Raw genomic sequence first — 22,613 nt, 5'->3', positions numbered from 1 at the left:
TCAAAATTGGGCGCGAAGTCAGGTGGGGGGCGGGCACAGGCTTCGAGTTCCGGCCTGTGCATCACAGGAGGAGGATAGAGGACTTCCGGCAATCCACTACCGGTTCCGGGTCGCGCGGCGAGCGTGGACGTTCGGGACCTTGGCGGCTATTTTAAAAAGCCGCAGCCACGAGGCGTTCGCGCTGCATCCAAGCGGTTAGGCGTGTGCTTCAAGCGTTCGTGCTGCATCGCTTTATCGCCATTAGGAAGGGAAGCCTCAAAGTGATAAAGGTGCAGGCGTGTTCCGATCAAAATGGATGCAGTGGAGCCGAACCAGCTCAGGTAGGCAAACACAGAGGTGTCTTGTACCTACAGGGCTGGGAGAGAGGGGTGGGGGGGAGTAATGGACTAATCAATGCATAGGCATTTTGAAATGGTCCAGGTGTATTTTTCCTCCCTCCCTCTCTCAAACAGGATCCGGACTAAAGAGTCTTGCGAATCCTGTTAGCGGTTGGTGGGGTGCACATAGGTGTTTGGTGAAGGCGTCCTATTTTGCTAAAGGTTTCGCTGACGTTGGCTTGTCTGTTTTTTCCCTTCCTTCTTCTCTCCTTCTCTTGCCTTAGGCTCTGCCCAAAGAACCAGAGAGGTCAGGGGGGAAGAAGAGATGTCCTTCATGTATGAGTAAATTAAAAGGATGGTCCAAGCCCCTTTGTAAACTATGCATAGACAAATTGGTCTATAAGGAAGCTACGGGAGCTTGTAAGGATTTGATTTCTGGAGTACAGAAAGAAATGGAGTCCATCAAAGCAATGTTAGCGAACCTTGAAACCCCAAAACCAGCCGCAGTTCCCTCTGCTTCCACCCCAGTAGAAGTTGACGAATCGGAGGAGGAGTAACTTGATTCTCTGGATGGCCTAAGTGAGGCGGCATCATCCAGAGATGTTCCTGTTCAAGGGTCAAGCTCTCCCAGATACAGGCTCTCACTCGAGGAGGTTGATGCCTTACTGGGGGTAATTTATGAGACGCTCGAAATCAGAGAGGAGCCAGTCTCCCTGTCCTTGCATGACCGGATGTATCAGACCCTAAAAACTGATTCAGTTAGGGTCTTTCTGGTTCATAGCACACTGATAGACTCAATTAAAAAAGAGTGGGAGGAGCCAGAGAAAAAGTTATTTTTCCCTAAAAGCATGAAGCGGAGATTCCCCTTCAGCGAGGACCCCTCTTGTGTTTGGAATAAAGTGCCCAAGGTAGATGCAGCTTTTTCCCAGTGTGCAAAGTCAACAGATCTCGCCTTTGAGGACATGGGTGTTCTAAAGGAACCCATGGATAAAAGGATGGAGGTACTGTTAAAGAGGTCATGGGAAGTAACCATGAATAACTTAAAACCTGCAATGGCCACGACAATAGTGGCTCGCAACTTGGAGGTCTGGCTGGAACAATTACAAGGCCACTTGGAAGGGGGGACCTCCAGAAAATAAATTCTGGATTCCCTTCCTATGCTACATAAAGCAGCAGGCTATATAGCAGATGCCTCTGCGGAGTCTGTTAAATTGTCAGCCAGGACCGCTGCCCTCGTAAATTCATCGCGCAGGGCACTTTGGCTGAAGTCTTGGTCGGGAGACTCGGCCTCAAAAGTGAGGTTATGTGGCATCCCCTTTGAGGGAGACCTTCTGTTCGGACAGGACCTTGAGAAAGTCCTGGACCGTACTGCGGACAAGAAGAAGGCTTTTCCTGTCAAATCTAAGAAGACTACAGGTAAACGCTTTTTTCGTCCTCAAAGGCAGGGACAGTCACAAGGACAGACCTCTAAGGAGTCAACCCCTAAGAAACAGTGGATGGGAGGAAAACAGAAAAGCAATCTCTTTTTCTCTTCTAAAAAAACCACTAAATCCCAGTGACTTGGTTCCTGTGGGGGGGAGACTGGGGCAGTTCCTCCCACAGTGGGAATACGCTACCCCAAATCCTTTTATCCTGAGGATCATCAGGGAGGGTTACAAAATACAGTTCAGACACGTCCCACCTGCAAGGATGTGTCTGACCAAACCTCCCAAAGACCCCCAGAGAGCGTCGGCTTTGCTGTCGCAAATTGGCGATTTAATAGATCAGAGGGTTCTAGTGCCAGTTCCGCCACAGGAAATAAATCACGGTTTCTATTCACACGTGTTTGTAGTAAGGAAACCGTCAGGCAAATTCCGGTTGATCTTGAATTTGAAGTTACTGAACAAGTGGGTAACTTACAAGAAATTCCGGATGGAAACAATTTTTACAGTGAGATCAGTACTCCCTCCAAATTGTTTCATGGCCTCTCTCGATCTAAGGGACGCGTATCTTCACATCCCGATTCGAGAAGACTCTCAAAAGTATTTGAGGATAGCGATTCTTTGGGGAAGTCAGATTCGATACCTCCAATTCAGGGCTCTGCCATTCGGTCTGTCTTCTTCTCCCAGGATTTTCACCAAGGTCCTGGCAGAAGCATTGGCTCCCTTAAGACTGAAAGGGATCGCTGTTATACCGTACTTGGACGACCTTTTATTCTTTGCCCCCTCAAAGCTCCAACTGCAGGGAGATCTGAGGGTAGCTATCTCTTGCCTAAAAAGGCTGGGGTGGTTGATAAACCAAGAGAAGTCGCACCTGATACCAACACAGGCCTTACAGTATCTAGGTTTTCTGGTAGATTCAGTATCACAGAAAGTCTTCCTCACAGGGGAAAAAGTGATAAAGGTGAAAGAGATGGTAACCTTCTTGCAGTCCAATCAGACAATTTCCATCAGGTCAGCTATGGCAGGATTGGGCCTATTGGTGGCAACAATCCCTGCAGTTCCTTGGGCAAGAGCTCATTTCAGGTGTCTCCAGGCCAATATTCTGAGCAGCTGGGACGGGACACAAGAGTCCCTGGACGGGACTATCCATCTATCCTCAAAGACCAAAAGGTCTCTTTGGTGGTGGAAGAGAGAAGAGAACCTAGTACGGGGTCTTTGGTGGTCTCCTCCAGTGTCTGTTCGCATCACCACGGATGCCAGTGCTTGGGGCTGGGGGGCCCACTTGGGGTCGAAGGTAGCCCAAGGATGCTGGGGGAAGACACAGTCCCAGAGGTCAGCCAATTGGAGGGAGTTGCAGGCAGTCTGGGAAGCCTTAAGGGTATTCGCCAGGGATCTGAAGGACCACCATGTACAGGTTCTCTCGGACAGTATAGTGGCGGTTTCCTACCTAAACAAGCAGGGAGGAACAAGATGCCCGTCCTTGATCAAGTTAACAAGTACGATCATGCATTGGGCAGAAGAAAACCTAAAATCGGTTTCAGCGGTCCATCTAAAAGGGGTGGACAACCACCTGGCGGACTTTCTGAGTCGACACCGGGTGTACGAATCAGAATGGTCACTAAACAGGGAGATTTTCCAGATGTTAGTGCGCAAATGGGGTCTAACGGAAGTGGACTTGTTCGCCAGGAAAGCGAACACCCAGGTCCCAGTATACTTCTCCCTAGAGAGGGAGGCAGGGGCAAAAGGGATAGACGCTTTGGCACAAAGCTGGGCATTTCACATTTGCTACGCCTTCCCCCCATTCAAGCTAATTCCTCTAGTTCTGAGGAAATTTTTGCAGGAACGGACCACATTGATTCTAGTGGTTCCGTATTGGCCGAAGAGACCATGGTTCTCGGTGCTGCTGGGCCTGACAGACGAACCTCCCCTCATACTGCCCGAGAGAGAGGATCTGTTGTCCCAGGGTCCAGTTCTGTTACCAGAACTACAGACCCTAAAATTATCTGCCTGGCGTCTGAAGAGAGTCTCTTGAAGTCTAAGGGACTCTCGGATAGGGTAATTAAAACACTTCTTTCTAGTAGGAAGAAGGTAACCCAAGCAATTTATGTTAAGTACTGGAAAGTTTTTTGTTCATGGTTGGACACTAAAAAGGTGTCTATAAGTATCCCGACAGTCTTGGAATTTTTACAAGACGGTGTGGATAAGGGACTGGCCATTAGTACCTTAAAGGTACAAATTGCGGCCCTGTCTGTTTTTTTGGATCAACCTCTGGCGATAGACCCGCTAGTTAGCAGGTTTTTTAAGGGGTTAACCAGGATTAAACCTGTTCCTTTCAAAATTTTACCCAAATGGGACCTGTCAATTGTGTTACAGGGTTGGGTAAAAAAGTCTCTGGAAGAAGAACATTCCTTGAGATGGATCACGCTTAAAACGGTGTTCCTAGTGGCTATTTCCACAGCCAGACGCATTAGCGAGCTTCAGGCACTTTCGGTGAAAGAGCCGTTTTTACAAGTTTTTGAGGATAGGCTGGTGTTGCGCACGGACCCTGGGTTTTTACCCAAAGTAGTGACAAAATTCCACAGAACACAGGAAATGGTTTTGCCTTCGTTCTGTGGGTCTCCCACTAATCCTAAGGAGGTAGAGTTCAGCCAACTGGATGTAAGAGCCTGTGTCTTACAATATCTGGAGATGTCAAAAAACATTAGAAAATCAGATGCATTATTTGTTTTACATGCGGGTAAAAAATTGGGGTCACAAGCTTCAAAAAATACAATTGCAAGGTGGATCAAACAAGCTATTGTAGAAGCCTACAAAGGAATGAAAATGGAATGTCCTTTTTCCCCCATGGCTCACTCCACACGGGCGTTATCGACCTCATGGGCAGAGCGAGCTGGAGCAACACCAGAACAAATTTGTCGAGCAGCAACTTGGTCAAGCTACTCGACGTTTATGAAGCATTACAGATTGGACCTTATCTCAGCGCAAGACCAGGCGTTTGGGAGAAAGGTCCTTCAAGCGGTAGTCCCCCCCTAATCTGGTAAGTTCTCGTTGATCCTCTCTAGTGCTGTCCTGGACAGACGACTAGAGAAAACGAGAGTTAGACTTACCGGTAACTCTGTTTCTAGGAGTCGTCCAGGACAGCATGGATTCCCTCCCTATATGCTGTTATAATGCTGGACAAGTGTTTTTGTCGTTACAGAAGCCGTTTCCGGGGAAGTTCTCGTTTACAAGACTGAAGGGGAAGGGACGGAGACCGCCCTTTAAAGATCTGGTTTGTGTTTCCTGCCTCTGGAGGTGGAGCCTATCTCTCTAGTGCTGTCCTGGACGACTCCTAGAAACAGAGTTACCGGTAAGTCTAACTCTCGTTTTTTGGTTGTACTTCCCTCCACCTAAAAGATTTCAGTTTATTGTTCAACTGAGTTGTACAGTTTATAGGTCACATTAAAAGGTGGAAAAGGTTCTGAAATGATTTATCTTTCTCCTATCTTTTTATTTACATCACAGAAACCTGACATTTTAACAGGGGTGTGTAGACTTTTTATAGTCACTGTATGTTTTCCATGTATATCTGCTGTCTTCAGCTTTATATACTGTTTAGAAAGTTCAGATCATGTTAGAATTTCTCTTCCTGTTCAGCACTGCAGTGAAGTATGGGGTTACAGCCAAGACAGCTGATTGGAGGAAAGGCACACACCCCCCTCTCCTCATAGGTAGAGACTCTCAGAGCTGAATGTTGAATAGTTCAGCTCTGTGCTAATTTATTTTTAGGATCCTCCCCAACACAAAACCTCTGGCTGCTTTTATCATGGAGGAACTATCATGCTGATAACAGAGCAGGAGACGGCTATGGGACACAGTGCTTTGATGAGAGATAAGAAAACACTGCAGATATGTGCCTAGCTCAAATTTCATGAATCGGGTTTACATCCACTTTAATTCTTCATGGCATAGATTCAATAAGGTGTTGGAAACATTCCTCAGTTTTTGGTTCATATTGACATAACATCATGCATTTGCTGCAGATTTTGTCGGCTGCACATCCATGATAGGAATCTCCCGTTCCACCACATTCCAAAGGTGCTCTATTGGATGAGATCTGGTGACTGTGGAGACGATTGGAGTACAGTGACCTCATTGTCAAGTGGTGAGATGATTTCAGCTTTGTGATATGGTGCATTATCCTGCTGGAAGGAGCCATCAGAAGATGGGTGACACTGTAGTCATAAAGGGATGGACATGGTCAGCAACAATACTCAGGGAGGCCGTGGGGTTTAAACAATGCTCAGTTGATACTAAGAAGCCCAAAGTGTGCCCAGAAAATATACCCCACATCGTTACACCACCACCAGTCTGAACCGGTGATGGAAGGCAGGATGGATCCATGCTTACATGTTTATGCAAAATTCTGACCCTACCATCTGAATGTCGCAGCTGAAATCTAGAGTCGTCAGACCAGGCAAAGTTTTTCCAATCTTCTATTGTCTGGTTTTGGTGAGCCCGTGCGAGTTGTGGCCTCAGTTTCCTGTTAGCTGATAGGAGTGGCACCCAGTGTGGTTTTCTGCTGCTGTAGCCCATCTGCTCCAAGGTTCAATGTGTTGTGCATTCAGAGATGGTTTTCTGCATTCCTTGGTTGTAACGAGTGGTTATTTGAGTTACTTTTGCATTTCTATCATCTCTAACCAATCGGCCCATTCTACTATGTCCTCAACAAGGCATTTTCCCCCACACAACTGCTGCTCACTGGATATTTTCTCTTTTTTTTTGGACCATTCCCTGTAAACACTAGAGATGGTTGTGTGTGAAAATCCCAGTAGATTAGGAGTTTTTTATATGCTCAGACCAGCCCATCTGGCACCGACAACCATGCCACATTCAAAGTAACTTTTAAATCCCTTTTCTTCCCTATTCTGATGCTCAGATTGAACTTCAGCAAGTTGTCTTCACCACGTCTAGATGCCTGAATGCATTGAGTTGCTGTCATGTGATTTGCTAAATAGCAATTCGCGTTACCAAGCAATTAAACAGGTGTACCTAATAATAAAGTGGCCGGTGAGTGTACATTCCCAGTAATAAAAGGCAAATAATGTGAGAAATTTGGGAAAGCCCTTGAAGTAACTGATCAATTCAGTCTAGTACTACTATTATCAGTTATGTATTCCTTTGTCTAGTCCCTATAGTTTAGCTATCAATCTATTACGCCAAGCACATGTTGTTGTTAATATCACAATGCTACCACCCTTGGCTATGAAATCAATACACGGTCTAAGATCAATCAAATCTCATTCATTTCCCAAGGAAATAAGAAAACGTGCATCAAGTATCAGTAGAAGTTACAATAATACATAGCATACAATCAAAGTGCAATATAAGCCTTATACTTATCGATCCTCGTGACTGGGTCTCCTGATGGAATAAAAAGAGCGAACTCATGGTTGCAACCTTTTTGTTAAACATACCTCAGCCATACCACACCCTACTGCCAGTCCCATTTGGTTTGAACCAATCAGTGTTAACATGACAGCCCTCCTAATATTACTGACTGCCCTGCCATACTTGGCCCCTGTGGCCAGTATGCATTTGATGTGCCCTGGGCCGTCTTCGTCATCAATCTCTTTGAAGCTTTGTGTACACCAGGTGGGCTGAAGATAACTCCTTTGCTATGCAGATTCTGCCACATTCCTCTACACATTCTAAACATGTGTCATGCAAACATCAATATGGCTGAGTTCGGCTGTACCAACAAATGTGTAGAACTTTAGATATATAACGTTACTTCTTGTTCACTTCCAACAGCCCTCATTGATGAAGAGCCCTGAAAGCTGTTCATTTTCAAGCACTCCAAGCTTTCTGGTGTTCACATTTATCCTCAAAGCGATGGCGGACTGTATTGAAATTCTTCAAGCCACCAGATATTAGCAGATGTGTATTGTCGCGGTGAAGCTGCTATTCCAGATTTTGCTAAACCCGCCAGACTTGGCGGCTTCTGGGCTGCTGTCAGTCATTGTGACGTACGACCCGCACAGACACTAAACCTCTCCACCTGTTTGTAGTCTGAGAGCCGTTCACTTCCATAATAGCAACCCAAAAACCATTCATACAAGTTATATTTAGAGCTTTTTTTTTTTTGTTAGCAGTTTCTTTGCTTTTTCTGTTCAGATTTGAGTTCTTAACCTTCTAATGGTATAAATCCAGTGTAGCTGAGGACACTTTGAATAGCGATTGCTGTGCACAGAGCTATATATTCCATAAAGCTTTGTCCTGGGAAGTTCTTCCTAGAAGGTTTTCAAAACCACTGATTGTCGCTGAATAGTGGCTGCACAGATTTGTAGATGAAACAGTAAACTGAATATGATAAAAAAATACTCTAATTATTGTATGTGTTAGGGGCTGAATATTTGTTCCTCATTCACCTTTAGTTCCCTTTCACACGGCGGGCGTTTTTAAGCGCTAAAAATAGCACCTGGAAAAAAAAAACCGGCTTCATTCACGAGTGCCCGAGGGCTTTCACACTGGAGCGGTGCGCTGGCAGGGCGTCACAAAAGTCCTGCCAGCAGCTTCTTTGGAGTGGTGAACTCACCTCTACACCCCATTGAAATCAATGGGGTAGCACTGCGATACCGCCAGCAAAACGCCGCTCCGGTGGCATTTTGTGGGCGAATTTAACCCCTTTTCGGCAGCTAATTGGAGTTTAAAACCTAGCGGCTGAATAGCACCACTAAAACAACGATAAAGTGGCGCTAAAAATACTTTACTTATAGAATGCACATTTACTGGGAGAGAAATCCGGTGCAGCTGTGCATGGTATCCAACTGGCTTCTAAATTCAGCTAGTTCAATTAAGCTTTGACAAAATAAATCTGGAAGTTTATTGGTCTCTATGCAGAGTTGCACCAGATTTTGCACTCTCCAGTGCTAGTAAATCAACCCCAATGTTTACAGTTCAGTGCTATCTTGTGTTTAAAGAATATCTTCAGTAATAAACATACCCCCCCCCCCCCCTGTAGTTTTGACTGCATGCGTGCGTGGCGCCGGTAGGCTCTGCGAGTGGTGCGTGGCGCCGGTAGGCTCTGCGAGTGGTGCGTGGCGCCGGTAGGCTCTGCGAGTGGTGCGTGGCGCCAGTTAAATTTGGCTCCCAACATTTCAGAACGCTTGTCCTGTAAGTTGTAGATGCTGCACCAAGATGTACACAAACTGTTTCTGTATATACACTGGAGAAAATTTTGTAGAATGCCGATGTTTATCTCTTTTAAGAATGTTAGCCACTTTCTAGAAAGGAGGATAGAGATAAGAAAATCAAACAACTTTACAGCAAGACCTCAGCAGGTAATACAAATCTGATGGAGGTTTTATTCCTTCACTGTGTAAAACAAAGTATGTTTTGGCTAAAGATGGGGTTTTTGTTCAGCAAATTAGTGTTTTTGATAGTTGGCCAGTAGTGACAACCAATGTTCTTCTCTCATGACGGGTATACCTTACATGGGTTGTTTCCTAAGGTACTATTTGTAAGTGAAACTAAAGCAACAGCCCAGTAAACTCCAGTTTCATATTATGAGCTACACTTTAAAAATACCTGCAGGGCTGGACTAACCTTATTTTGATTGGTATTGTGCTTTCTCTGGGCAGCACGGTTTTGTGATTTTGCATGTTTTTATGTAACGTTTACATACTTTGTCAAAGTGTATGAAATGCGGGGCTCAACAAATCCAGGTCGACTAGAAATTTGCGTCCTGGCACCTGGGCTTCTGTCAGCCCAATCACTGTTGCAGGGATGTACAGTTTGTATCGCTCGATGCCCGAAACATACAGTTTCAGGTGTCGGTCAGGCAGTTTCTTCTACATTTTAGCCCTGCGGGCGAGCAGCAGCGCATGATTGTCAGTTGGAAGCATTCGGCCACCAGATTGCTTCCACATGCGCTGGTAAAGTATGCGCCCCCCCCGCTATGTATCCCAGGCTGTGCTTGCCCATCTGTGGGCCTAGGACCAGTATGGCGGTCACCGTGCAGGGCTCACATCCGTTCTCATCTCCATCTTGTTCCTGACCTGGAAGCAGTGTGCGATCTGCACTGCATTACATTCATTGGAGCACAGGGGAGACATGCAGGGTCTTTTCCTTTATGACAAAGAATAAGCAGCTTGAGGCCCCTTTCATACTTGTGCAACCTGAAAGTTGCGTGACTTGAAGCAATGCCTGTGTAATCTTGAAGTCTATGGACCTCAAGTCACATCAGAGTCGGGCCAAAGTAGTGCAAGGCCTACTTTTGAAGTAGCCCAGATATGAAGGGTACTCATTGGCAATCATGGGATGCGACTTTGCAGTCCCCAGGCGCAGGACAAGCTGCAAAAGAGGCCTAAAAGGATGCCTGCTGCAGGTCAAACGCACCTGTCTCTGAATTCCAAAATGATCTCTGAAGCAACTTAAAGCAGAGTTCCCTTTCATTTTTCTATCTCCACATCCGCTTCAGACCTGACCATACTGACTGCAATGGGCATTTTTCTTCCCCCCATTTGCTTGCCTTGTTTACAAAGCATTTTTCAGTACTTTCTGTCTCTGCCATCCGTGGCGATCTACGCAGTGCTCTGCTGTACCCTGGCTCCTGGGGGATGTCATAATTACCATGAGTCAGTGGGCATCACCGACGGGCATCGAGATTTCAAAAACGGAAATGACGCTATCCATGGCAACCAGAGAAGTTACCTGCGATGCGCGGTATCTATAATGCGCAAGATCAGTCGGGACATGCTGGTTATTCAGCAGAACTGTATCCCGGAAAAGTCTCCTAGTGGGCTTTGCATGCCCACAAGCAAGATGGAATCGGGCAAAATCAAGAAATATAAAGTTCGTTTTACAAAAAGAAAAACCCATTTATAGCGACGCTATTAATAAGAATAGTCGGCTTTAAACAGATGTAAAAAGCAAACTCGTCCACACAATGCCTGCCCATTCATTGCAAAGGGCAGGGCATTTGGGAGTGCTATTTACAGCGCTCCCAACCTGCCCCAAAGAGGCTGCTTGCAGGACTTTTCGTAACATCCCGCAAGCACACCACCCAAATGTGAAAACACACTGCTATGAATGGGAGGCATCTTTCAGGGATTTTCAGTTTTTTTTCTAGCGCTAATGTGCCTGAAAACCGCCACAGTATCAAAGTAGCCTTAAGCTGTTGTCTGTGATTAGTACAGGCTTGCTTGGGTCCAATGGATGTTGGCTCAGGTCTCCAAATTGTGTATTGTGATGTTTAGATTTGGTATGCTTTGTATGAGGCGCCATTAAATGTTGGACAGCTGAAGAGCACTTGTTCAAGTCTTCACAGAATTGTGGACGATGACAAATGTTTTAACCAATATAAGAAGGATCTCTTCTATCATGACAGTCACTGCAGGAAAAAAACAAATTGTGGCTTGAAATAGTTAAGGACGTCTTCATATCGCACCAGACTTGGTTGTTAAGGAGATGAATTTTGTGTCAGATACCCGCTGATCTGTTCTGTGAAATGGCTGGATATGCAATATGTGATGCATTTACTCAAAGAAAAAATAAAATGCTTTTCTGCCAATATTATTTATCTTTACAAATATAAATATAATATTTTTTTACTTTGTGCGTATATATAATATGTACACAAATACATACAGTACATGCATGCACACCTTGCTTTACAAATAAGCATTTCATACAGAACAATTCTTGGGGTACTCAATGTGATACCACTTGAGGTAGGGATCACTCATGTCCTTGAATCATTTGTGTTCCTGCATTTCAGCTTGAGCTATTGAGCCCTGTAAACAGCAGACTTTTCCAACGAGGCAGATGTGACAGAGATAAATGTAAGTAGTTTTAAGGCTGGGTTCACACTGTCTCATGGAGCGTCTCACAGGTCTGGTGTGTCCCTGTTCACCATTTCAGGTCCGATTTCAGCTAGAGCTGCACGATTCTGGCTAAAAAGAGAATCACAATTTTTTTGCTTAGAAGATGGATCACGTTTCTTGCGGAGCGACATCATCTTTCACATAAAAAAAAAAAAAAAATTGGGCTAACTTTACCGTTTTTTTTTTCCCGTTCATTGAAGTGCATTTTTTGCAAAAATTGCGTTTGGAAGACCGTTGGGCAAATACAGTGTGACATAAAATATTGCAGCAATTGACATTTTATTCCCTAAGGTCTCTGCTAAATATAAAATGTTTGGGTGTTCCAAGACATTTATTTATTTATACACATTTATTTAGTATTTTAACTTGAGAAACAAGTGTCAGAAAAAGATTTAGGCCCCTTTCACACTGACGTCCCGTTCAGGTCCGCCTGTCAGTTTTTCAGGCGGACCTGAACGGGTGCTCCATAGAGCTCTATGGAGCGTCGGATGTCAGCGGTGACATGTCCGCTGACATCCGACCCGCTCCGATCCGAAAAAGTGTAACGGAGGAAAAAGCTATTTTTCCATCCGTCTGTGGATCGGATCGGGTGACGATGGGCACTGCGGTCCGTCGTCATCCGATCTCCCATAGGGGAGAGCGGCGCTGTGACAGGTCCGTCCCTGCGCAGTGTGCAGAGACGGATCTGTCATCTCCCTGTTCAGCGGGGATCGGCGGAGTGATCCCCGCTGAGCAAACGGATATCCACGGGGCGGATCAGAACTGATCCGCCCCGTGTGAAAGGACCCTTGGGCCCCTTTCACACGGACAATCCGCCTGTCATTTTTTTTTTTTTAGGCGGACCTGAGCGGACGCTCCATAGAGATCTATTCTCATTAACCACTTGCCGTGACCGCCCATATCTGACCGCCCCGCAGCTGTTTTTCGGCTAACTCCGGGAGGGCGACCGCATTTTTTTTTTTTTTTTTCATTTATAGTACAAAAAATAACTACACTAAACTGCCACCAAAAGAAAGCTCTATTTATGTGAAAAAGAAAATTTCATATGGGTACAGTGTTGCATGAATGAGTAATTGTCATTCAAAATGAGAGAGCACCGAAAGCTGAAAATTGGCTCTGGTTAGGTAGGGGGTTTAAGTCCCCAGTGAGTAAGTGCTTAAGCATCCCTTGTAATAAGGATGACAGGCCCCCTTAATGAAGAGATATGGGGTCAAAAATACCCCAAATCTCTCCTTTTAACTTTTAAAACCAAAAGATATTTTATATATGAAAAAAAAAAAAGTTTACTTCCAAACTAGACCGGAAGTGATGTCACTCTGGTCCTCCAAGGCCATAGAGGTTATCAGAGAGAGCTGTTCGCCTCTTTGACCAGCCGGCCGCGGCACTGGATTGTTTCTGGGGCGCGCCAGTAAAAACGGTAAGCCTAAGAAAAACTGGTGAGCGGCGGGAGGGGGCTTCTCAAAGCAATCCAGTGTCTTATGAGCCGCTCGGCCTGCTTTCATGAGAGAGAGAGAAAAAAATTGGGGTTATGGCTAATAGCTTCAGCCATAACCCTGGTAAACCACTTGCAAACCGCAATGTGTATATACGTATTGTACGTATTGCGGTGGAAAAGTGGTTATGGCAGAAGTTTCTATTTGCTTTTACTTCTATAATGTATTCTAAATAATGCAGCTGTATTTTTCAGTTTAGGTCTGCTTTTAATAGAAGGCCTCTTATTTGTGAAAAACACATATTGAGGACCGTAAATCACACACTTTACAAGAAGCTCAGTCAACATTTCCTTCAATTATATATAATTTGATATGGTGGGAGGAATGAATCCTGACAGGTGCTGGTTGCTTGAAAAACTCATAAGTGGATTGCAGTGTTGGCGACATGAACCATACACATTCCATTTCACAACCAAGAGTCAAGGCTGAGGTTTGAAACAAGGAGGAGAAGGTACAGTGCACCCGGAAAGTATTCACAGCGCTTCACTTTTTCCACATTTTGTCATGTTGCAGCAAGAGCTGCACGATTCTGGCTAAAATGAGTCACAATTATTATTTTTTTGTTTAGAATAAAGATCATGATTCTCATGGAGTAATATCTTTCATGCTATACAAAAAAATTGGGCTAACTTTACTGTTGAATTTATTTTTTATTCATTAACCACTTCCCGACCGGCGCACGACGATGTACGTCGGCAGAATGGCACGGGCAGGCAAATTGGCGTACAGGTATATCCATTTGTAATTGCCACCCTGCCATCGCGTGCCGGTCGGGACTACGTGATTCCGCTCGCGGGTCCCGCGGACTCGATTGCCACGGGGATACCCGCGATCATCTCACGGGGAGATGCTGATGTAAACGGCATCTCCCCGTTCTGCCTAGCAACAAGTGATGCTGATCTCTGCTCCCTGTGATTGGAGCAGAGATCAGTGTTCACTAACACTCAGCCCAGCTCCCCACAGTTAGTAACACACCCCTAGGACACGCTTAACCCCTACACTGCCTTCTAGTGGTTAACTCCTTCACTGGCAGTGTCATTTACACAGCAATCAGTGCATTTGTATAGCAATGATTGCTGTATAAATTACAATGGTCTCAAAAATTTGTCAAAAATGTCCAATGTGTCTGCCATAATGTCGCAGTCACAATAAAAATCGCTGCTTGCTGCCATTACTAGTAAAAAAAAATTATAAAAATGCCATAAAACTATCCCTTGTTTTGTAAACGCTATAAGTTTTGCGCAAACCAATCAATAATCGCTTATTGCGATTTGTTTTTATTTTTACCAAAAATATGTAGAATATGTATCGGCCTAAACTGAGGGAAAAAAAATGTTTTTTTTATATATTTTCGGGGGATATTATAGCAAAATAAAAAATTTTTTTTTTTCAAAATTGCTGCTCTATTTTTGTTTATAGCGCAAAAAATAAAAACTGCAGGGGTGATCAAATACCACCTAAAGAAAGATCTATTGGTGGGAAAAAAAGCAAGTCAATTTTGTTTGGGAGCCACGTCTCACGACCGCGCAATTGTCGGTTAAAGCGATACAGTGCCGAATCGCAAAAAGTGGTCTGGTCTTAAGTCAGAAAAATGGTCCTGTCTGAAAGTGGTTAAAGTATATATTTTCCAAAAAAAATTGCATTTGAAAGACCGCTGCGCAAATACAGTGTGATGTAAATTTTTGCAGCAACCGCTGTTTTATTGTGTAGGGTCTCTGCTAAAATAAAAAAAAAATCTATATATAATATTTGAGGGTTCTTGGTAATGTTCTAGCAAAAAATACTGATGAAGGTTTAGTCTTTAAGTGGTTAAACTGACGACATTTACAGACCGAAGTTCATCCCTTTGATCTAAGAACAAAATGTTACTTTGTTAATAGTTATCTCTGATGTTGAGATAACTTGGCAGGCTGCCTGATTTTTTTTTTTTTTTTTGGCAGTAGTGGCCGGACTCTCACTTGTTACACAGAATCTTGTAAGATCGATATGAGGGGTAAAATTGCTAGAATTTTGATTCTTTAACTATTGTGCAGCTCTAGTTACAACCTTATTCCAAAATGGATTCAATTCATTATTCTCCTCCAAATTCTACAAACCATACCCCATAATGACAACGTGAAAGAAGTTTATTTGAAATATTTGCAAATTTATTAAAGTGCACACAATTTTGAGTGTTTTTCTGTTCAAGTGCAATATTTAACCCCTTCCCACCGACGTAACACGTATATGCAGCTCAACTGCACTGGGATTTTTTCCCCGCATATTGCCCTTACCAGAGTAAAATCAGTCTGTATATACAGTAAAGTATGCTTGTTATACTCACTGTGGCACCCAAGGGGTTTATTCTCTGCATTGTGTAAAGACCGTTTTGTCTGGTTTTCTCTGATTTTTCCGCAATCCCCAATACATCTCCTGATAGAACAAAGCCTTGGGGGGGGGGGGGGGCGCAAGATGCACATGCTCAGTTTGGTGCATGCTGCATGCTGCTAGATTTTTTTTCTTTTTTTGGGGGAGAGTACATTTGATCAGGACTGTCCAGACAGGGTCAGGGGTCATGCAGCCTCATAGGACAGAGGAGAATGAAAACTCCTACAAGCTTTAACCAGACACTGATAGAAGTCACAAACTGCTATATACTGCTGATAAGAGAAGGTATTTATCAGTTTATATTTACTAAAATAATTGCATATCCATGTTCTGTGTACTGTGTGAAATCAGATGTAGTAAGTTGGAGGGCGCGACTTTGGGAGGCAACTTGGACACGACTTGAGTATGAATCACAATGCGACTTGGGGTGACTTGCAACACGACTTCAAGTCGCCCCCAGGCCAGGCAACTTTAGCTGTGGCCAATCACAGAATAATCAGCTCTCGAGGGGGAACTCCACGCCAAATTTTAAATAAATAACTGGCATGGGTTCCCCTCCAAGAGCGACGTAGGCCCTTAGGTCTGGTATGGATTTTAAGGGGAACCCCCTACGACGAATAGACGGCATGGGGGTCACCCCAAAATCCATTCCAGACCCTTATCTGAGCACGCAGCCCAGCTGGTCAGGAAAGGGGGGGGCTCTGAACCGAACCGCACCAGGCCGCATACCCTCAACATGGGGGGGGTGGGTGCTTTGGCAAAGGGGGGCACCCTGCGGCCCTCCCACCCCAAAGCACCTTGTCCCCATGTTGATGAGGACAAGGGCCTCTTCTTGACAACCCTGGCCGTTCATTGTCGTGGTCTGCGGGCGGGGGGGCTTCTTGAAATCTGGGAGCTCACTTTAATAAGGGGGCCCCCAGATCTTGGCCCCCTACCCTATGTGAATGATTATGGGGTACATCGTACCCCTACCCATTCACCTGAGGGGAAAAAAGTGTCAATAAGTAAACACACTAGATTTTTTAAAGTTTTAAAGTAATTTGTTAGGCAGCTCCGGGGGTCTTCTTCCGACTTCTCCGCTCTCTCCAGCCTCTTCTCCCGGTGTCCGGTTCTTCTCCTGCTCTCCAGCCTCTTCTCCAGTTCTTGGGTTCTTCCCAGACACATCCAAAGTGTTTTGCTTCCCTTCCTTCCCTAACCCTTCTCTATTGCTGTGGGCTAGTATCCTTGCATTGTACATGTAGAGGAGGCAGGATGGTGACTGGAGGGCCCTGGAAAGGAGGCTTTGCAGCTCCAACCACACCCCAGAAGGCGTCATGCTGGAGTGAGGTTAATCCGGAAAGCAGTGGGCCAGACTAGGTGGTGCCAGGTTCTGACTGACAAGCTGCAGGCTTTTTATTGATGGCTGCACGCCTTGCATTTTATCATTCCGCTATAGTGAATGCGGGCACAGCCTACAGTGGGGGCTGACAACACAGCTCTGAATTCAGAAACAGTGCAACAGTGTTGTCACCGCTTCACAGGAGGGTGCTTGAGGTGGACCTCACTGGCAGGAGCGCGACGGCTACTTTTTATGAGGACTAAGGGAATGCAGCATGTATTTTTTATTTTATTTTTATTTTTTAACTTTAATGCCTTTTGTTTTGGTCATGAAAAAAGTTGATGTGAAACCCTTTGGGGCCCTAAGAATGTCTTAGGTCTCTGCCTTCGACTGGCAGCACAAGCAGTGTCCCCATTTCTGGTCAGCGCAGCTATTGCAGAGATTTGTACAGACCAGCTCCTATTTTATTCTTATCTTATCACTGCTGTTAGATGCTGGGGGATCTCTCCAAACTGCCATTTGTTTTCTCTCTCAGAAAAGGCTTCTTTTCTAAATCTGCACAGGGAATCATTTGTGGTCAGCCCAGTTGCACATATTGTGTAGTCCTTTTCCTTCGGGGGGAATTTGTAATCTTTCTATCTTTTTGTGGATAAAGCAGTCAGCAGATACCGTTTTTAACCTTCTTGTAAACTTGTGTTTAAACATCCTGTTTTTCTCCAATACATCATCTGCACATCTGATTGCATTTACCCTTTCTTCAACCATAAACACAGTCTCTGACCATCTCTTGTACTGTCTGCAGTCTCTGACCATATCCTGTACTGTCTGCAGTCTCTGACAATACTGTCTGCAGTCTCTGACCGTCCTCTGTATGATGTCTGCAGTCTGACCGTCCTCTGATGTCTGCAGTCTGACCGTCCTCTGATGTCTGCAGTCTGACCGTCCTCTGATGTCTGCAGTCTGACCGTCCTCTGATGTCTGCAGTCTGACCGTCCTCTGATGTCTGCAGTCTGACCGTCCTCTGTATGATGTCTGCAGTCTCTGACCGTCCTCTGTATGATGTCTGCAGTCTCTGACCGTCCTCTGTATGATGTCTGCAGTCTCTGGCCGTCCTCTGTATGTCTGCAGTCTCTGACCATATCCTGTACTGTCTGCAGTCTCTGACCGTCCTCTGTATGATGTCTGCAGTCTCTGACCATATCCTGTACTGTCTGCAGTCTCTGACCATATCCTGTACTGTCTGCAGTCTCTGACCATATCCTGTACTGTCTGCAGTCTCTGACCATATCCTGTACTGTATGTCTCTATGAAGATTTTCGGTTTGCTGTCGGCTGGCGTCAGTCTATCCTGGCTCAGGAAAGATCACGACCATATGGTCGGAATCTGCCCACATGTCTGGACTGGCTCCCAGTTAAGCCTCTCAGTGAGCCGCTGAGAGCCTGAGTCGGCCACTCCCACCCCCTCCACAGCCCAGCACTCCAATAAGCAGGGTGGGGGGCAGAGCAGAGAATCTGGTGACTAACAGTCACTGGCTCTGCTTATGGAGCATTGAGAACCGAGCGATCAGTGGGGTTTGATCACTTAGTTTTGAGCCTTAGAGCCGTTGGACAAATTCAGCATCGGACCGATACCGCATCCACCTAGGTAAGTACGATTAAAAAAATAAATACGTACATCTCTTTGACCAATGTAATTTATTTTTCTTGTTACTTTGCTTTCTGCCTCCTGAACCTCTCCCTTTTCCCACTCACTTCTGTTTGTTTGCGGTCATATGCAGTTATGCACTTTTTGTTGGACACTTTAAAACACATCTTAGGAGTAAGCAAGAGAAGGGTTGGCTATGTTGGCTATGTTTGGCTATGTTCCTTCATATAGTGGGACCATGGAGAACGAACAATAAACCACCTTCCAACAAGAGGTCAAATCACAGTAGCAAAAATAAAAAAAGAAACTTAGACATTTGAAGAAGACTGAGGGCAATAGGCGGGCCGCAGCTTTGTCTGAATGGACACAAGGAGCTGTGATTCGGCTCAGGGCCCCCCATACAAGCTACTTGCTGCGGGGGCCTCTGAACAGAAGGGAGGGGCCAGGAGCTCCGAAGAGGGACCTGAGAAGAGGAGGATCAGGGCTGCTCTGTGCAAAACCCCTGCAACAGAGCAGGCGAGTATAACATGTTTGTAATGACACTTTTATAAAATAAAATAAAACAATCACTTGAATAATACATGCATATAATATGTATCATTTTTAACCCAGCGTTTAGTGTCACTTTTAAGCGGGCGGGGGGGGGGGGATATGTCAGAGGGTTGTTATGTAGGGAAGGTTTGCTATAATTCTCTTTGTGTATACCTGTATTATGATCCTCAGGTGTCAGTACCTGGCTTTGTAGTTCTTCTAGTGGCTTGTAATTTTCTGTAGTTGTGGGAAGACTTATGCAAAAAAAAAAAAATCAGTAATGTGAACTGATGGTGTGTAAACAGACCTATCTCATCCTGAGGGATATCTACACCTTGTTAGTAATCAAACGTCACTGGGTGGCCTACTTAGCGCACACAGACGCTGTGTATTTTTTTGCATAGGTGTGACTTAGGCAAATAGTAATGAATTGGATCTCTATCCCCAAAAACAAAATTATAATACATTACAGTTTACCAATCCTTAGAGGTGGTGGCTTCTTTGTTGTTTTATTTTTGGGCTAAGGACCTTCAAAAGTAGTATTAATGTGTTATTAAACCTTTTATTATTATTATTTTTTTTTATTGAAATAATAAACCTGTTATACTTGCAAGCTCTGTGTAATGATTTTTCAAAGAGCAGCTTTGATCCTCTTATTTCGGGGTCCCTCGGCGGGTGCCCCCCCCCTCCACAGAAAGACACTATCCATGGGAGTCACCCGTATGTGCTTGCCCCCGAGTCGCCCTGTCTGCATCTACTGACACAGAGCGGGTGGCTCGGCTCTGCCCTCCGTTCACATGTCACAGCATTTGTGACCTATAATAAGGCTTACCTGTAGGTAAAATGAATATTTCCTAATACGGTTTAGGAGATTTTCACCCTGCATGCAGCCGCTGATGTGTGAGCAATGAAGGTCCGGCGAATCGCGCTGACGTCAAGTCGTGTCCGACGCTGGGAGTGGCTGGAGCCGCGAACCAGGAAGAAACTCAGAGGGGAAAATGTCAGCTCACTCGGCGGTGACTGGGATACGATGCTGACGCTTCGTTCTAATGTAAGCATTTCATAATGGGGTAGTATGTGGTGCATACTGGCTCATTATGCCTTTCGCCTTTTTTTTAGTTTGCGGGTATAAAACCGCTTTTTTTAGTGGAAGGTGCCGTCTCCCATCAGTCTTCGTTTGTAGAAGGGGAGTGCTTTGCCATCCAGTGTACGAAGAGACCGCTCTAGTCCCCACTTGCATTGATGGCTCCATAGGATGCTGCAAGAGACGAGTCGCCCTGAAGCAGGGTTAGTGGTCATAGCACCAGCTAAAATTGGAATATATTCAAGGACTAAAAGGGGAAAAAAAGCTGCATACTCAGTAAGTGATGAAACTCAGCTGCTGAAATTGCTTAACCGCTTAAGCCCTGGACCAATTTGCAGCCAAATGACCAAGCCCCTTTTTGCGATTCGGCACTGTCGCTTTAACTGATGATTGCTCGGTCGTGCGACGTGGCTCCCAAACAAAATTGGCGTCCTTTTTTTTCCCCACAAATAGAGCTTTCTTTTGGTCACCTCTGCGGTTTTTATTTTTTGCGCTATAAACAAAAATAGAGCGACAATTTTGAAGAAAATTGAATATTTTTAACTTTTTGCTATAATATCCCCCAAAAATATATAAAAAAACATTTTTTTCCTCAGTTTAGGCCGATGCGTGTTCTACATATTTTTGGTATAAAAAAAATCTCAATTAGCGATTTATTGATTGGTTTGCGCAAAAGTTATAGCGTTTACAAAATAGGGGATAGTTTTATGGCATTTTTATTTATTTATATATATATATATATTTACTAGTAATGGCGGCTATCAGTGATTTTTATTGTGATTGTGACATTATGGCGGACACATCTGACATTTTTTAGGACCATTGTCATTTATACAGCAATCAGTGCTATTTAAATGCACTGATTCCTGTGTAAATGACACTGGCAGTGAAGGCGTTAACCACTAGGGGGCAGTGTAGGGGTTATGTATGACGTTGTTGTTGTGTTTTTTTTTTTTTTTGTAGGGGGGCTTGGCCTGGCATGGGATGTCACTGATCGTTTTTCCCTATAACAGGGAACAGACTATCGGTGACAGCCATAGTAGGAAGCACGAGGAGAGGTTTGTTAACACAGACCCCTCCTCGTTCTTCAGCTCTGTGACCCGATCGCGGGACACCAGCGGCGATCGGGTCTGCTGGTCTCACGGTCACGGAGCTCAGGACCGGGTCGGGAGCGCGCCGCCGGCAGTGCGCTCCCGACCCACGGCTAGGCACTTAAAGAGAAACGCACAGGTACGTGCTTGTGCCCAGCCGTGTCATTCTGTCGACGTACATCGGCTTGAGGCGGTCCTTAAGTGGTTAAAAACAAAAAACAAGGGTTTAAAGAGGAAATAAACCCTGATGGGTTTTACTTCCTCTATTTTCCCCTGCAAAGTAAAAGCATAATGGGCTAGTATGCACCGCATAGTAGCCCATTATGTTTCACTTACCTTCAAACAAAGCCTGCGATGTCCCCGCTGATGGCTGCATCCATCTTTGCCCCTTCTTGCTTCCAGGGCTGCATGCGTGCGGGAGCGGTCAGTCACAACACTTGTGTGTGAAGAAATGGCATAAAGTGGGCGTTTCTCCACAGCGCATGGGCCGGTGACCCTATCGGTGCAGCGTACAGAAAATATCTCCTAAACGGTGCACGTTTAGGAGATATTTCCACTACCTATAGGTAAACCTTATTCTAGGCTTGCCTATAGGTAAAAGTGACAGAGTGGTTTACAGCCACTTTAAGGGGAACTAAAGGCAACATTAAAAAAACTTACTTGTTGGCAAGATATTTTGCATCATCCCGTGGTAGCTTATCAAAGGTATCTGAAGATGCTGGCTCTGGTGAAGGACCCCTCATGGAATTGGGATCATTGGAGAAGGAAATATGTGACTTTAGTTATGCTTTAATATCACTTTTACTTGTTGATCCTGACAGAAATGCAGTGACCTTGTCATTCTATAGATTTATTACTGATGGTCACAGTGGTACCAAACTCCCTATATGCATGCAGATAAGTGTGGACAACACCACCTATTACACCAGTCTGTAGAGTTGTGTATAAAAAGTTTTTATTAAGATAAAGCTTGCCTCCACGTTGTGCACGTGGATTTGAGACTTTCATTAAATAGTTGAGGTTCTTGTTTATAGTCTGCAGCTTTACAAACATAGCTCTGCCACTGAGCAGCCCACTTAGCAGTTGGGTGCATCCCTGGGGATGTCCTCAGATTTAATATTGGTTTGGGCCATTGCTGTAAAGTTATTGTACTGTTTTCTACTACCAAATGAGGTTTGCAGCAATCTTTTCTGTTATTTGGTTGGATATTAACCATTTTATGGCTTACTGCCTCACAGAAGTCGTCCCATTGGACGAAACGTACATCAGGCTAGGCACGGAGCAGTGTTGACGTTGGAACACTCATGGAGGGTGTTGAATGAATGTGTGTTTCCAGCAAGTCTATTGTAATATCTTTGCTATAAGTAGAACCTGAAAAAAACTTGTGTGCTATTAAAAAAATTATAAGATTAAAACAAATCATACTTGCCTCCACTGTGCAGTTTGTTTTGCACAGAGTGTCCCCAATCCTCATCTTCTGG

The 22,613-nt window shown here is 44.8% G+C and overlaps 1 protein-coding gene and 1 long non-coding RNA gene across 3 annotated transcripts in view; one reads left to right on the top strand and one right to left on the bottom strand.

Moving 5' to 3' along the window:
- LOC143975570 (uncharacterized) overlaps positions 1-7,156 on the bottom strand; it is a 74,108-nt gene extending 66,952 nt beyond the window's left edge. The window contains exon 1 of one of the 2 annotated variants that reach the window (XR_013272397.1): positions 7,117-7,156. This is a non-coding gene — a long non-coding RNA (uncharacterized LOC143975570). Of the gene's footprint in view, positions 1-7,089 lie in introns of both variants that reach the window. The other variant, XR_013272396.1, reaches the window with a different exon arrangement.
- Positions 1-22,613, top strand: part of ATRN (attractin) — a gene marked incomplete in the record, with an annotated part of 385,746 nt that overhangs the window by 33,839 nt on the left and 329,294 nt on the right.

This window comes from Lithobates pipiens, unplaced genomic scaffold, assembly GCF_037356315.1.
Source record: "Lithobates pipiens isolate NorthernLeopardFrog02 unplaced genomic scaffold, aLitPip1_a1.2 Scaffold_13, whole genome shotgun sequence".
NCBI lineage: Eukaryota > Metazoa > Chordata > Amphibia > Anura > Ranidae > Lithobates > Lithobates pipiens.
This window is presented reverse-complemented; position numbering and strand designations above follow the sequence as displayed.